This window comes from Chiloscyllium plagiosum, unplaced genomic scaffold, assembly GCF_037043375.1.
Source record: "Chiloscyllium plagiosum isolate Xiang-an unplaced genomic scaffold, Cpla_swu_hap1 HiC_scaffold_44, whole genome shotgun sequence".
In the NCBI taxonomy this organism is placed as follows: Eukaryota; Metazoa; Chordata; class Chondrichthyes; order Orectolobiformes; family Hemiscylliidae; genus Chiloscyllium; species Chiloscyllium plagiosum.
Genome location: NW_028270182.1, coordinates 579040 through 598457, shown reverse-complemented (window position 1 = coordinate 598457; position 19418 = coordinate 579040). Strand labels below are relative to the sequence as shown.

The 19418-nt window shown below is 50.0% G+C and overlaps 1 long non-coding RNA gene across 1 annotated transcript in view; it reads left to right on the top strand.

The window, feature by feature from the left end:
- The window catches only part of LOC148136853 (uncharacterized), a 113560-nt gene that overhangs the window by 73727 nt on the left and 20415 nt on the right, over window positions 1-19418 (top strand). The window lies entirely within an intron of this gene.

Below are 19418 nucleotides of genomic sequence, written 5' to 3'. Positions count from 1 at the left end.
CTGACCGTTACTGTCTCTCACACACACACACTGACCGTTACTGTCTCTCTCACACACACACTGACCGTTACTGTCTCTCACACACACACACTGACCGTTACTGTCTCTCTCACACACACACACTGACCGTTACTGTCTCTCACACACACACACTGACCGTTACTGTCTCTCACACACACACTGACCGTTACTGTCTCTCACACACACACACACTGACCGTTACTGTCTCACACACACACACTGACCGTTACTGTCCCTCACACACACACTGACGTTTACTGTCACACACACACACACACACACTGACCTTTACTCTCTCACACACACATACTGACCGTTACTGTCTCTCACACACACACACACTGACCGTTACTGTCCCTCACACACACACACACTGACCGTTACTGTCTCTCTCACACACACACACTGACCGTTACTGTCTCTCACACACACTCACTGACCGTTCCGGTCACACACACACACACACTGACCGTTACTGTCTCTCACACACACACACTGACCGTTACTGTCTCTCACACACACACTGACCGTTACTGTCTCTCACACACACACACACTGACCGTTACTGTCCCTCACACACACACACACTGACCGTTACTGTCTCTCACACACACTCACTGACCGTTACTGTCCCTCACACACACACACTGACCGTTACTGTCCCTCACACACACACACACTGACCGTTACTGTCTCTCTCACACACACACTGACCGTTACTGTCTCTCACACACACACACACTGACCGTTACTGTCCCTCACACACACACACACTGACCGTTACTGTCTCTCACACACACTCACTGACCGTTACTGTCTCTCACACACACACACTGACCGTTACTGTCTCTCACACACACTCACTGACCGTTACTGTCCCTCACACACACACACTGACCGTTACTGTCTCTCACACACCACTGACCGTTACTGTCCCTCACACACACACACTGACCGTTACTGTCCCTCACACACACACACTGACCGTTACTGTCTCTCACACACACACACTGACCGTTACTGTCTCTCACACACACTCACTGACCGTTACTGTCCCTCACACACACACACTGACCGTTACTTTCCCACACACACACTGACCGTTACTGTCTCTCTCACACACACACTGACCGTTACTGTCCCTCACACACACACACTGACCGTTACTGTCTCTCTCACACACACACTGACCGTTACTGTCACACACACACACAGACTGTTACTGTCTCTCTCACACACACACTGACCGTTACTGTCTCTCTCTCACACACACTGACCGTTACTGTCTCTCACACATACACACTGACCGTTACTGTCCCTCACACACAAACACTGACCGTTAGCGTCTCTCACACACACACACACACTGACCGTTACTGTCTCTCCCTCACACACACACTGACCGTTACTCTCTCTCACACACACTGACCGTTACTGTCTCTCACACACACACTGACCGTTACTGTCTCTCTCACACACACACTGACCGTTACTGTCTCTCACACACACACACTGACCGTTACTGTCCCTCACACACACACACACTGTCCGTTACTGTCTCTCTCACACACACACACTGACCGTTACTTTCTCTCTCACATACACACACACTGACTGTTACTGTCTCTCACACACACACACACTGAGTGTTACTGTCTCTCACACACACTCACACTGACCGTTACTGTCCCTCACACACACACACTGACCGTTACTGTCTCTCTCACACACACACACTGACTGTTACTGCCTCTCACACACACACACACTGACCGTTACTGTCACACACACACACACACACTGACCGTTACTGTCACACACACACACACACACTGACCGTTCCTGTCTCTCTCACACACACACACTGACTGTTACTGCCTCTCACACACACACACACTGACCGTTACTGTCACACACACACACACACACTGACCGTTACTGTCTCTCTCACACACACACACTGACCGTTACTGTCTCTCTCACACACACACACTGACTGTTACTGTCTCTCACACACACACACACTGACCGTTACTGTCTCTCACACACACACACTGACCGTTACTGTCTCTCTCACACACACACACTGACCGTTACTGTCACACACACACACACACACTGACCGTTACTGTCTCTCACACACACACACACTGACCATTACTGTCACACACACACACACACACTGACCGTTACTGTCTCTCACACACACACACACTGACTGTTACTGTCACACACACACTGACCGTTACTGTCTCTCACACACACACACACTGACCGTTACTGTCTCTCTCACACACACACACTGACTGTTACTGTCTCTCTCACACACACACACTGACCGTTACTGTCTCTCTCACACACACACACTGACTGTTACTGTCTCTCTCACACACACACACTGACTGTTACTGTCTCTCACACACACACACACTGACCGTTCCTGTCTCTCTCACACACACACACTGACTGTTACTGTCTCTCACACACACACACACTGACCGTTACTGTCTCTCTCACACACACACACTGACCGTTACTGTCTCTCTCACACACACACACTGACTGTTACTGTCTCTCACACACACACACACTGACCGTTCCTGTCTCTCTCACACACACACACTGACTGTTACTGTCTCTCTCACACACACACACACTGACCGTTACTGTCTCTCTCACACACACACACTGACCGTTACTGTCTCTCTCACACACACACACTGACCGTTACTGTCTCTCTCACACACACACACTGACTGTTACTGTCTCTCACACACACACACACTGACCGTTCCTGTCTCTCTCACACACACACACTGACTGTTACTGTCTCTCACACACACACTGACCGTTACTGTCTCTCACACACACACACACTGACCGTTACTGTCTCTCTCACACACACACACTGACCGTTACTGTCTCTCACACACACACTGACCGTTCCTGTCTCTCTCACACACACACACTGACCGTTACTGTCTCTCTCACACACACACACTGACTGTTACTGTCTCTCTCACACACACACACTGACTGTTACTGTCTCTCACACACACACACACACACTGACCGTTACTGTCTCTCTCACACACACACACACTGACCGTTACTGTCTCTCTCGCACACACACACTGACTGTTACTGTCTCTCACACACACACACTGACCGTTACTGTCTCTCTCACACACACACACTGACTGTTACTGTCTCTCACACACACACACACTGACCGTTACTGTCACACACACACACACACACACTGACCGTTACTGTCTCTCTCACACACACACACTGACCGTTACTGTCTCTCTCACACACACACACTGACCGTTACTGTCTCTCACACACACACACACACTGACCGTTACTGTCTCTCACACACACACACACTGACCGTTACTGTCACACACACACACACACTGACCGTTACTGTCTCTCACACACACACACACTGACCGTTACTGTCACACACACACACACTGACCGTTACTGTCTCTCTCACACACACACACTGACAGTTACTGTCTCTCACACACACACACACTGACCGTTACTGTCTCTCTCACACACACACACTGACCGTTACTGTCTCTCTCACACACACACACTGACTGTTACTGTCTCTCTCACACACACACACTGACTGTTACTGTCTCTCACACACACACACACACACTGACCGTTACTGTCTCTCTCACACACACACACTGACTGTTACTGTCTCTCACACACACACACACTGACCGTTACTGTCTCTCACACACACACACACTGACCGTTACTGTCACACACACACACACACTGACTGTTACTGTCTCTCTCACACACACACACTGACTGTTACTGTCTCTAACACACACACACACACACTGACCGTTACTGTCTCTCTCACACACACACACTGACTGTTACTGTCTCTCACACACACACACACTGACCGTTACTGTCACACACACACACACACACTGACCGTTACTGTCTCTCTCACACACACACACTGACCGTTACTGTCACACACACACACACACACACTGACCGTTACTGTCTCTCACACACACACACACTGACCGTTACTGTCACACACACACACACACTGACCGTTCCTGTCTCTCTCACACACACACACTGACAGTTACTGTCTCTCACACACACACACACTGACCGTTACTGTCTCTCTCACACACACACACTGACCGTTACTGTCTCTCTCACACACACACACTGACTGTTACTGTCTCTCTCACACACACACACTGACTGTTACTGTCTCTCACACACACACACACTGACCGTTACTGTCTCTCACACACACACACACTGACCGTTACTGTCACACACACACACACACTGACTGTTACTGTCTCTCACACACACACACACACACTGACCGTTACTGTCTCTCTCACACACACACACTGACTGTTACTGTCTCTCACACACACACACACTGACCGTTACTGTCTCTCACACACACACACACTGACCGTTACTGTCACACACACACACACACACTGACCGTTACTGTCTCTCTCACACACACACACTGACTGTTACTGTCTCTCACACACACACACACACACTGACCGTTACTGTCTCTCTCACACACACACACTGACTGTTACTGTCTCTCACACACACACACACTGACCGTTACTGTCTCTCACACACACACACACTGACCGTTACTGTCACACACACACACACACTGACTGTTACTGTCTCTCTCACACACACACACTGACTGTTACTGTCTCTCACACACACACACTGACTGTTACTGTCTCTCACACACACACACTGACCGTTCCTGTCTCTCTCACACACACACACTGACTGTTACTGTCTCTCACACACACACACACTGACCGTTACTGTCACACACACACACACACACTGACCGTTACTGTCTCTCTCACACACACACACTGACCGTTACTGTCTCTCTCACACACACACACTGACTGTTACTGTCTCTCACACACACACACACTGACCGTTACTGTCTCTCTCACACACACACACTGACCGTTACTGTCTCTCTCACACACACACACTGACTGTTACTGTCTCTCACACACACACACACTGACGGTTCCTGTCTCTCTCACACACACACTGACTGTTACTGTCTCTCACACACACACACACTGACCGTTACTGTCTCTCTCACACACACACACTGACTGTTACTGTCTCTCTCACACGCACACACTGACCGTTACTGTCTCTCTCACACACACACACTGACCGTTACTGTCACACACACACTGACCGTTACTGTCTCTCTCACACACACACACTGACTGTTACTGTCTCTCTCACACACACACACTGACTGTTACTGTCTCTCACACACACACACACTGACCGTTCCTGTCTCTCTCACACACACACACTGACTGTTACTGTCTCTCACACACACACTGACCGTTACTGTCTCTCACACACACACACACTGACCGTTACTGTCTCTCTCACACACACACACTGACTGTTACTGTCTCTCTCACACACACACACTGACCGTTACTGTCTCTCTCACACACACACACTGACCGTTACTGTCTCTCACACACACACTGACCGTTACTGTCTCTCTCACACACACACACTGACCGTTACTGTCTCTCTCACACACACACACTGACTGTTACTGTCTCTCTCACACACACACACTGACTGTTACTGTCTCTCACACACACACACATACACTGACCGTTACTGTCTCTCTCACACACACACACACTGACCGTTACTGTCTCTCTCGCACACACACACTGACTGTTACTGTCTCTCACACACACACACTGACCGTTACTGTCTCTCTCACACACACACACTGACTGTTACTGTCTCTCACACACACACACACTGACCGTTACTGTCACACACACACACACACACTGACCGTTACTGTCTCTCTCACACACACACACTGACCGTTACTGTCTCTCTCACACACACACACTGACTGTTACTGTCTCTCACACACACACACACTGACCGTTACTGTCTCTCACACACACACACTCTGACCGTTACTGTCACACACACACACACACTGACCGTTACTGTCTCTCACACACACACACACTGACCGTTACTGTCACACACACACACACACACTGACCGTTACTGTCTCTCTCACACACACACACTGACCGTTACTGTCACACACACACACACACACTGACCGTTACTGTCCCTCACACACACACACTGACCGTTCCTGTCTCTCTCACACACACACACTGACTGTTACTGTCTCTCACACACACACACACTGACTGTTACTGTCTCTCACACACACACACACACACTGACCGTTACTGTCTCTCTCACACACACACACACTGACCGTTACTGTCTCTCTCGCACACACACACTGACTGTTACCGTCTCTCACACACACACACACTGACCGTTACTGTCTCTCTCACACACACACACTGACTGTTACTGTCTCTCACACACACACACACTGACCGTTACTGTCACACACACACTGACCGTTCCTGTCTCTCTCACACACACACACTGACCGTTACTGTCTCTCACACACACACACACTGACCGTTACTGTCTCTCACACACACACACACACTGACCGTTACTGTCACACACACACACACACACTGACCGTTACTGTCTCTCTCACACACACACTGACCGTTACTGTCTCTCTCACACACAGACACTGACCGTTACTGTCACACACACACACACACACACTGACCGTTACTGTCTCTCTCACACACACACACTGTCCGTTACTGTCTCTCTCACACACACACTGACTGTTACTGTCTCTCACACACACACACACTGACCGTTACTGTCTCTCACACACACACACACTGACCGTTACTGTCTCTCACACACACACACACTGACCGTTACTGTCACACACACACACACACACACTGACCGTTACTGTCTCTCTCACACACACACACTGACTGTTACTGTCTCTCACACACACACACACTGACCGTTCCTGTCTCTCTCACACACACACACTGACCGTTACTGTCTCTCTCACACACACACACTGACTGTTACTGTCTCTCACACACACACACACTGACCGTTCCTGTCTCTCTCACACACACACACTGACCGTTACTGTCTCTCTCACACACACACTGACCGTTACTGTCTCTCACACACACACACACTGACCGTTCCTTTCTCTCTCACACACACACACTGACCGTTCCTGTCTCTCTCACACACACACACTGACTGTTACTGTCTCTCACACACACACACTGACCGTTACAGTCTCTCTCACACACACACACTGACCGTTCCAGTCTCTCTCACACACACACACTGACTGTTACTGTCTCTCACACACACACACTGACCGTTACAGTCTCTCTCACACACACACACTGACTGTTACTGTCTCTCACACACACACACACTGACCGTTCCTGTCTCTCTCACACACACACTGACCGTTACTGTCTCTCACACACACACACACTGACCGTTCCTGTCTCTCTCACACACACACTGACTGTTACTGTCACACACACACACACACACTGACCGTTACTGTCTCTCACACACACACACACTGACCGTTACTGTCTCTCTCACACACACACACTGACTGTTACTGTCTCTCACACACACACACACTGACCGTTACTGTCTCTCACACACACACACACTGACCGTTACTGTCACACACACACACACACAGACCGTTACTGTCTCTCTCACACACACACACTGACCGTTACTGTCTCTCTCACACACTCACTGACTGTTACTGTCTCTCACACACACACACACTGACCGTTACTGTCTCTCACACACACACACACTGACCATTACTGTCCCTCACACACACACACACTGACCGTTACTGTCTCTCTCACACACACACACTGACCGTTACTGTCACACACACACACACACACTGACCGTTACTGTCTCTCTCACACACACACACTGACCGTTACTGTCTCTCTCACACACACACACTGACCGTTACTGTCCCTCACACACACACACTGACTGTTACTGTCTCTCACACACACACACACTGACCGTTACTGTCTCTCACACACACACACACTGACCGTTACTGTCTCTCACACACACACACACTGACCATTACTGTCCCTCACACACACACACACTGACCGTTACTGTCACACACACACACACACACTGACCGTTACTGTCTCTCTCACACACACACACTGACCGTTACTGTCTCTCACACACACACACACTGACCGTTACTGTCTCTCTCACACACACACACTGACCGTTACTGTCTCTCTCACACACACACACTGACCGTTACTGTCTCTCTCACACACACACACTGACCGTTACTGTCTCTCTCACACACACACACTGACCGTTACTGTCTCTCTCACACACACACACTGACCGTTACTGTCTCTCTCACACACACACACTGACCGTTACTGTCCCTCACACACACACACTGACTGTTACTGTCTCTCACACACACACACACTGACCGTTACTGTCTCTCACACACACACACACTGACCATTACTGTCCCTCACACACACACACACTGACCGTTACTGTCACACACACACACACACACTGACCGTTACTGTCTCTCTCACACACACACACTGACCGTTACTGTCTCTCACACACACACACACTGACCGTTACTGTCTCTCTCACACACACACACACACTGACCGTTACTGTCTCTCACACACACACACACTGACCGTTACTGTCTCTCACACACACACACACTGACCGTTACTGTCTCTCACACACACACACACTGACCGTTACTGTCTCTCACACACACACACACTGACCGTTACTGTCACACACACACACACACACACACTGACCGTTACTGTCTCTCTCACACACACACACTGACTGTTACTGTCTCTCACACACACACACACTGACCGTTCCTGTCTCTCTCACACACACACACTGACCGTTACTGTCACACACACACACACACACACTGACCGTTACTGTCTCTCTCGCACACACACACTGACTGTTACTGTCTCTCTCACACACACACACTGACTGTTACTGTCTCTCACACACACACACACTGACCGTTCCTGTCTCTCTCACACACACACACTGACCGTTACTGTCTCTCTCACACACACACACTGACCGTTACTGTCTCTCTCACACACACACACTGACTGTTACTGTCTCTCACACACACACACACTGACCGTTCCTGTCTCTCTCACACACACACACTGACCGTTCCTGTCTCTCTCACACACACACACTGACTGTTACTGTCTCTCACACACACACACTGACCGTTACTGTCTCTCTCACACACACACACTGACTGTTACTGTCTCTCACACACACACACACTGACCGTTCCTGTCTCTCTCACACACACACACTGACTGTTACTGTCACACACACACACACACACTGACCGTTACTGTCTCTCACACACACACACACTGACCGTTACTGTCACACACACACACACACACACTGACCGTTACTGTCTCTCTCGCACACACACACTGACCGTTACTGTCTCACACACACACTGACCGTTACTGTCTCTCACACACACACACACTGACTGTTACTGTCTCTCTCACACACACACACTGACTGTTACTGTCTCTCACACACACACACACTGACCGTTCCTGTCTCTCTCACACACACACACTGACCGTTACTGTCTCTCTCACACACACACACTGACCGTTACTGTCTCTCTCACACACACACACTGACTGTTACTGTCTCTCACACACACACACACTGACCGTTACTGTCACACACACACACACACACACTGACCGTTACTGTCTCTCTCGCACACACACACTGACTGTTACTGTCTCTCTCACACACACACACTGACTGTTACTGTCTCTCACACACACACACACTGACCGTTCCTGTCTCTCTCACACACACACACTGACCGTTACTGTCTCTCTCACACACACACACTGACCGTTACTGTCTCTCTCACACACACACACTGACTGTTACTGTCTCTCACACACACACACACTGACCGTTCCTGTCTCTCTCACACACACACACTGACCGTTCCTGTCTCTCTCACACACACACACTGACTGTTACTGTCTCTCACACACACACACACTGACCGTTACTGTCTCTCTCACACACACACACTGACTGTTACTGTCTCTCACACACACACACACTGACTGTTACTGTCTCTCACACACACACACACTGACCGTTCCTGTCTCTCTCACACACACACACTGACTGTTACTGTCTCTCTCACACACACACACTGACCGTTCCTGTCTCTCTCACACACACACACTGACTGTTACTGTCTCACACACACACACACACACACACTGACCGTTACTGTCTCTCTCGCACACACACACACTGACTGTTACTGTCTCTCACACACACACACTGACTGTTACTGTCTCTCTCACACACACACACTGACCGTTCCTGTCTCTCTCACACACACACACTGACTGTTACTGTCTCTCACACACACACACACACACTGACCGTTACTGTCTCTCTCACACACACACACTGACCGTTACTGTCTCTCTCACACACACACACTGACTGTTACTGTCTCTCACACACACACACACACACTGACCGTTACTGTCTCTCTCACACACACACACACTGACCGTTACTGTCTCTCTCGCACACACACACTGACTGTTACTGTCTCTCACACACACACACTGACCGTTACTGTCTCTCACACACACACACACTGACCGTTACTGTCACACACACACTGACCGTTACTGTCTCTCTCACACACACACACTGACCGTTACTGTCCCTCACACACACACACACTGACCGTTACTGTCTCTCACACACACACACACTGACCGTTACTGTCACACACACACACACACACTGACCGTTACTGTCTCTCTCACACACACACACTGACCGTTACTGTCTCTCTCACACACCCACACTGACCGTTACTGTCTCACACACACACACTGACAGTTACTGTCTCTCTCACACACACACACTGACCGTTACTGTCTCTCTCACACACCCACACTGACCGTTACTGTCTCACACACACACACTGACCGTGACTGTCTCTCTCTCACACACACACTGACCGTTACTGTCCCTCACACACACACTGACCGTTACTGTCTCTCTCACACACACACACTGACCGTTACTGTCCCTCACACACACACACTGACCGTTACTGTCTCTCTCACACACACACACTGACCGTTACTGTCTCTCACACACACACTGACCGTTACTGTCTCACACACACACACTGACAGTTACTGTCTCTCTCACACACACACACTGACCGTTACTGTCTCTCTCACACACCCACACTGACCGTTACTGTCTCACACACACACACTGACCGTGACTGTCTCTCTCTCACACACACACTGACCGTTACTGTCCCTCACACACACACTGACCGTTACTGTCTCTCTCACACACACACACTGACCGTTACTGTCCCTCACACACACACTCTGACCGTTACTGTCCCTCACACACACACACTGACCGTTACTGTCTCTCTGACACACACAAACTGACCGTTACTCTCTCTCTCTCTCACACACACACTGACCGTTACTGTCTCTCTCACACACACACTGACCGTTACAGTCTCACACACACACACTGACCGTTACTGTCTCTCTCACATACACTGACCGTTACTGTCCCTCACACACACACTGACCGTTACTGTCCCTCACACACACACACTGACTGTTACTGTCTCTCTCACACACACACACTGACCGTTACTGTCTCTCACACACACACACTGACCGTTACTGTCTCTCTCACACACACACACTGACCGTTACTGTCTCTCACACACACACACTGACCGTTACTGTCCCTCACACACACACACTGACCGTTACTGTCTCTCTCACACACACACTCTGACCGTTACTGTCCCTCACACACACACACTGACTGTTACTGTCTCTCTCACACACACACACTGACCGTTACTGTCTCTCACACACACACACTGACCGTTACTGTCTCTCTCACACACACACACTGACCGTTACTGTCTCTCACACACACACACTGACCGTTACTGTCCCTCACACACACACACTGACCGTTACTGTCTCTCTCACACACACACTCTGACCGTTACTGTCCCTCACACACACACACTGACCGTTACTGTCTCTCTGACACACACAAACTGACCGTTACTCTCTCTCTCTCTCACACACACACTGACCGTTACTGTCTCTCTCACACACACACTGACCGTTACAGTCTCACACACACACACTGACCGTTACTGTCTCTCTCACATACACTGACCGTTACTGTCCCTCACACACACACTGACCGTTACTGTCCCTCACACACACACACTGACTGTTACTGTCTCTCTCACACACACACACTGACCGTTACTGTCTCTCACACACACTGACCGTTACTGTCTCTCACACACACACACACTGACCGTTACTGTCTCTCTCACACACACACTGACCGTTACTGTCACACACACACACACACACTGACCGTTACTGTCTCTCTCACACACACACACACTGACCGTTACTGTCTCTCTCACACACACACTGACCGTTACTGTCTCTCACACACACACACACTGACCGTTACTGTCCCTCACACACACACACTGACCGTTACTGTCCCTCACACACACACACTGACCGTTACTGTCACACACACACACACACTGACCGTTACTGTCTCTCTCACACACACACTGACCGTTACTGTCTCTCACACACACACACACTGACCGTTACTGTCTCTCTCACACACACACTGACCGTTACTGTCCCTCACACACACACACACTGACCGTTACTGTCTCTCTCACATACACTGACCCGTTACTGTCCCTCACACACACACACTGACTGTTACTGTCTCTCACACACACACACACTGACCGTTACTGTCCCTCACACACACACACTGACTGTTACTGTCTCTCACACACACACACTGACCGTTACTGTCTCTCACACATACACACACTGACCGTTACTGTCTCTCTCACACACACATACACTGACCGTTACTGTCTCTCTCACACACACACTGACCGTTACTGTCTCTCTCACACACACACTGACCGTTACTGTCTCTCACACACACACTGACCGTTACTGTCTCTCTCACACACACACACACTGACCGTTACTGTCTCTCACACACACTCACTGACCGTTACTGTCCCTCACACACACACACACACACGGACCGTTACTGTCCCTCACACACACACACTGACCGTTACTGTCTCTCTCACACACACACACTGACTGTTACTGTCTCTCTCACACACACACACACACTGACCGTTACTGTCTCTTACACACACACACTGACCGTTACTGTCTCTCTCACACACACACACTGACTGTTACTGTCTCTCTCACACACACACACACTGACCGTTACTGTCTCTCACACACACACACACTGACCGTTACTGTCTCTCACACATACACACACTGACCGTTACTGTCTCTCTCACACACACATACACTGACCGTTACTGTCTCTCTCACACACACACACTGACCGTTACTGTCTCTCTCACACACACACTGACCGTTACTGTCTCTCACACACACACTGACCGTTACTGTCTCTCACACACACTCACTGACCGTTACTGTCCCTCACACACACACACACACGGACCGTTACTGTCCCTCACACACACACACTGACCGTTACTGTCTCTCTCACACACACACACTGACTGTTACTGTCTCTCTCACACACACACACACACTGACCGTTACTGTCTCTTACACACACACACTGACCGTTACTGTCTCTCTCACACACACACACTGACTGTTACTGTCTCTCTCACACACACACACACTGACCGTTACTGTCTCTCACACACACACACACTGACCGTTACTGTCTCTCACACACACACACACTGACTGTTCCTGTCTCTCACACACACACACACACACTGACTGTTACTGTCCCTCACACACACACACTGACCGTTACTGTCTCTCTCACACACACACAAACTGACCGTTACTGTCTCTCTCACACACACACTGACCGTTACTGTCCCTCACACCCACACACTGACCGTTACTGTCTCTCTCACACACACACTGACCGTTACTGTCCCTCACACACACACACTGACCGTTACTGTCCCTCACACACACACACTGACCGTTACTGTCTCTCCCTCACACACACACACTGACCGTTACTGTCTCTCTCGCACACACACACTGACTGTTACTGTCCCTCACACACACACACTGACCGTTACTGTCTCTCTCACACACACACACACTGACCGTTACTGTCTCTCTCACACACACACTGACCGTTACTGTCCCTCACACCCACACACTGACCGTTACTGTCTCTCTCACACACACACTGACCGTTACTGTCCCTCACACACACACACTGACCGTTACTGTCCCTCACACACACACACTGACCGTTACTGTCTCACACACACACTGACCGTTACTGTCCCTCACACACACACACTGACCGTTACTGTCTCTCACACACACACACTGACCGTTACTGTCTCTCTCACACACACACACACTGACCGTTACTGTCCCTCACACACACACTGACCGCTACTGTCTCTCTCTCTCTCACACACACACTGACCGTTACTGTCCCTCACACACACACACTGACCGTTACTGTCTCTCTCACACACACACACACTGACCGTTACTGTCTCTCACACACACACACTGACCGTTACTGTCTCTCTCACACACACACACTGACCGTTACTGTCTCTCTCACACACACACACACTGACCGTTACTGTCCCTCACACACACACACTGACCGTTACTGTCTCTCTCACACACACACACTGACCGTTACTCTCTCTCACACACACACACACTGACCGTTACTGTCCCTCACACACACACTGACCGTTACTGTCCCTCACACACACACACTGACCGTTACTGTCCCTCACACACACACTCACTGACCGTTACTGTCTCTCTCACACACACACACTGACCGTTACTGTCCCTCACACACACACTCACTGACCGTTACTGTCTCTCTCACACACACACACACACTGACCGTTACTGTCTCTCTCACACACACACTGACCGTTACTGTCCCTCACACACACACTCACTGACCGTTACTGTCTCTCTCACACACACACACTGACCGTTACTGTCTCTCTCACACACACACACACACTGACCGTTACTGTCTCTCACACACACACACTGACCGTTACTGTCCCTCACACACACACTGACCGTTACTGTCTCTCTCACACACACACACTGACCGTTACTGTCTCTCTCACACACACACACTGACCGTTACTGTCTCTCTCACACACTCACTGACCGTTACTGTCACACACACACACACTGACCGTTACTGTCTCTCTCTCACACACACACTGACCGTTACTGTCACACACACACACACTGACCGTTACTGTCTCTCTCTCACACACACACTGACCGTTACTGTCTCTCTCACACACACACACACTGACCATTACTGTCTCTTTCACACACACACACTGACCGTTACTGTCTCTCTCACACACACACACTGACCGTTACTGTCTCTCTCACACACACACACACTGACCGTTACTGTCCCTCACACACACACTGACCGTTACTGTCTCTCTCGCACACACACACTGACTGTTCCTGTCTCTCACACACACACACACTGACCGTTACTGTCTCTCTCGCACACACACACTGACTGTTACTGTCCCTCACACACACACACTGACCGTTACTGTCTCTCTCTCACACACACACACACTGACCGTTACTGTCTCTCTCACACACACACTGACCGTTACTGTCTCTCACACACACACACTGACCGTTACTGTCTCTCTCACACACACACTGACCGTTACTGTCCCTCACACACACACACTGACCGTTACTGTCCCTCACACACACACACTGACCGTTACTGTCTCACACACACACTGACCGTTACTGTCCCTCACACACACACACTGACCGTTACTGTCTCTCTCACACATACACTGACCGTTAGTGTCTCTCACACACACACACACTGACCGTTACTGTCTCTCTCACACATACACTGACCGTTAGTGTCTCTCACACACACACACTGACCGTTACTGTCTCTCTCACACACACACTGACCGTTACTGTCTCACACACACACTGACCGTTACTGTCTCTCTCACACACACACACTGACCGTTACTGTCTCTCTCACACACACACTGACCGTTACTGTCTCTCACACACACACACTGACCGTTACTGTCTCTCACACACACACACTGACCGTTACTGTCTCTCTCTCTCACACACACACTGACTGTTACTGTCCCTCACACACACACACTGACCGTTACTGTCTCTCTCACACACACACACTGACCGTTACTGTCTCTCACACACACACACACTGACCGTTACTGTCTCTCTCACACACACACACTGACCGTTACTGTCTCTCTCACACACACACACACTGACCGTTACTGTCCCTCACACACACACACTAACCGTTACTGTCTCTCTCACACACACACACTGACCGTTACTCTCTCTCACACACACACACACTGACCGTTACTGTCCCTCACACACACACTGACCGTTACTGTCCCTCACACACACACACTGACCGTTACTGTCCCTCATACACACACTCACTGACCGTTACTGTCTCTCTCACACACACACACTGACCGTTACTGTCCCTCACACACACACTCACTGACCGTTACTGTCTCTCTCACACACACACACTGACCGTTACTGTCCCTCACACACACACTGACCGTTACTGTCTCTCACACACACTGACCGTTACTGTCTCTCACACACACACACACTGACCGTTACTGTCTCTCTCACACACACACTGACCGTTACTGTCTCACACACACACTGACCGTTACTGTCTCTCTCACACACACACACTGACCGTTACTGTCTCTCTCACACACACACTGACCGTTACTGTCTCTCACACACACACACTGACCGTTACTGTCTCTCACACACACACACTGACCGTTACTGTCTCTCTCTCTCACACACACACTGACTGTTACTGTCCCTCACACACACACACTGACCGTTACTGTCTCTCTCACACACACACACTGACCGTTACTGTCTCTCACACACACACACACTGACCGTTACTGTCTCTCTCACACACACACACTGACCGTTACTGTCTCTCTCACACACACACACACTGACCGTTACTGTCCCTCACACACACACACTAACCGTTACTGTCTCTCTCACACACACACTGACCGTTACTCTCTCTCACACACACACACACTGACCGTTACTGTCCCTCACACACACACTGACCGTTACTGTCCCTCACACACACACACTGACCGTTACTGTCCCTCATACACACACTCACTGACCGTTACTGTCTCTCTCACACACACACACTGACCGTTACTGTCCCTCACACACACACTCACTGACCGTTACTGTCTCTCTCACACACACACACTGACCGTTACTGTCCCTCACACACACAGTGACCGTTACTGTCTCTCTCACACACACACTGACCGTTACTGTCTCTCACACACACACACACTGACCGTTACTGTCTCTCTCACACACACACTGACCGTTACTGTCTCTCACACACACACACACTGACCGTTACTGTCTCTCTCACACACACACTGACCGTTACTGTCCCTCACACACACACTCACTGACCGTTACTGTCTCTCTCACACACACACACTGACCGTTACTGTCTCTCTCACACACACACACACACTGACCGTTACTGTCTCTCACACACACACACTGACCGTTACTGTCCCTCACACACACACTGACCGTTACTGTCTCTCACACACACACACACTGACCGTTACTGTCACACACACACACACTGACCGTTACTGTCTCTCTCTCACACACACACTGACCGTTACTGTCTCTCTCACACACACACACACTGACCATTACTGTCTCTTTCACACACACACACTGACCGTTACTGTCTCTCTCACACACACACACTGACCGTTACTGTCTCACATACACACACTGACCGTTACTGTCTCTCTCACACACACACTGACCGTTACTGTCTCTCTCTCTCACACACACACACTGACCGTTACTGTCTCTCTCACACACACACACTGACCGTTACTGTCTCTCTCACGCACACACTGACCGTTACTGTCTCTCTCTCACACACACACACACTGACCGTTACTGTCTCTCTCTCACACACACTGACCGTTACTGTCCCTCACACACACACACTGACCGTTACTGTCTCTCTCACACACACACACTGACCGTTACTGTCTCTCTCACACACACACTGACCGTTACTGTCTCACATACACACACTGACCGTTACTGTCTCTCTCACACACTCACACTGACCGTTACTGTCTCTCTCACACACACACTGACCGTTACTGTCTCTCTCACACACACACTGACCGTTACTGTCTCTCACACACACACACACTGACCGTTACTGTCCCTCACACACACACACACCGACCGTTACTGTCTCTCTCACACACACACACACTGACCGTTACTGTCTCTCTCTCACACACACACTGACCGTTACTGTCTCTCTCACACACACACACTGACCGTTACTGTCCCTCACACACACACACACCGACCGTTACTGTCTCTCTCACACACACACACACTGACCGTTACTGTCTCTCTCTCACACACACACTGACCGTTACTGTCTCTCACATACACACACTGACCGTTACTGTCTCTCTCACACACACACTGACCGTTACTGTCTCACACACACACACACACTGACCGTTACTGTCTCTCTCACACACACACTGACCGTTACTGTCACACACACAATCACTGACCGTTACTGTCACACACACACACACACTGACCGTTACTGTCTCTCACACACACACACTGACCGTTACTGTCACACACACAATCACTGACCGTTACTGTCACACACACACACACACTGACCGTTACTGTCTCTCACACACACACACACTGACCGTTACTGTCACACACCCACTCACTGACCGTTACTGTCACACACACACACACACACTGACCGTTACTGTCTCTCTCACACACACACTGACCGTTAGTGTCTCTCACACACACACACACTGACCGTTACTGTCTCTCTCACACATACACTGACCGTTAGTGTCTCTCACACACACACACTGACCGTTACTGTCTCTCTCACACACACACTGACCGTTACTGTCTCACACACACACTGACCGTTACTGTCTCTCTCACACACACACACTGACCGTTACTGTCTCTCTCACA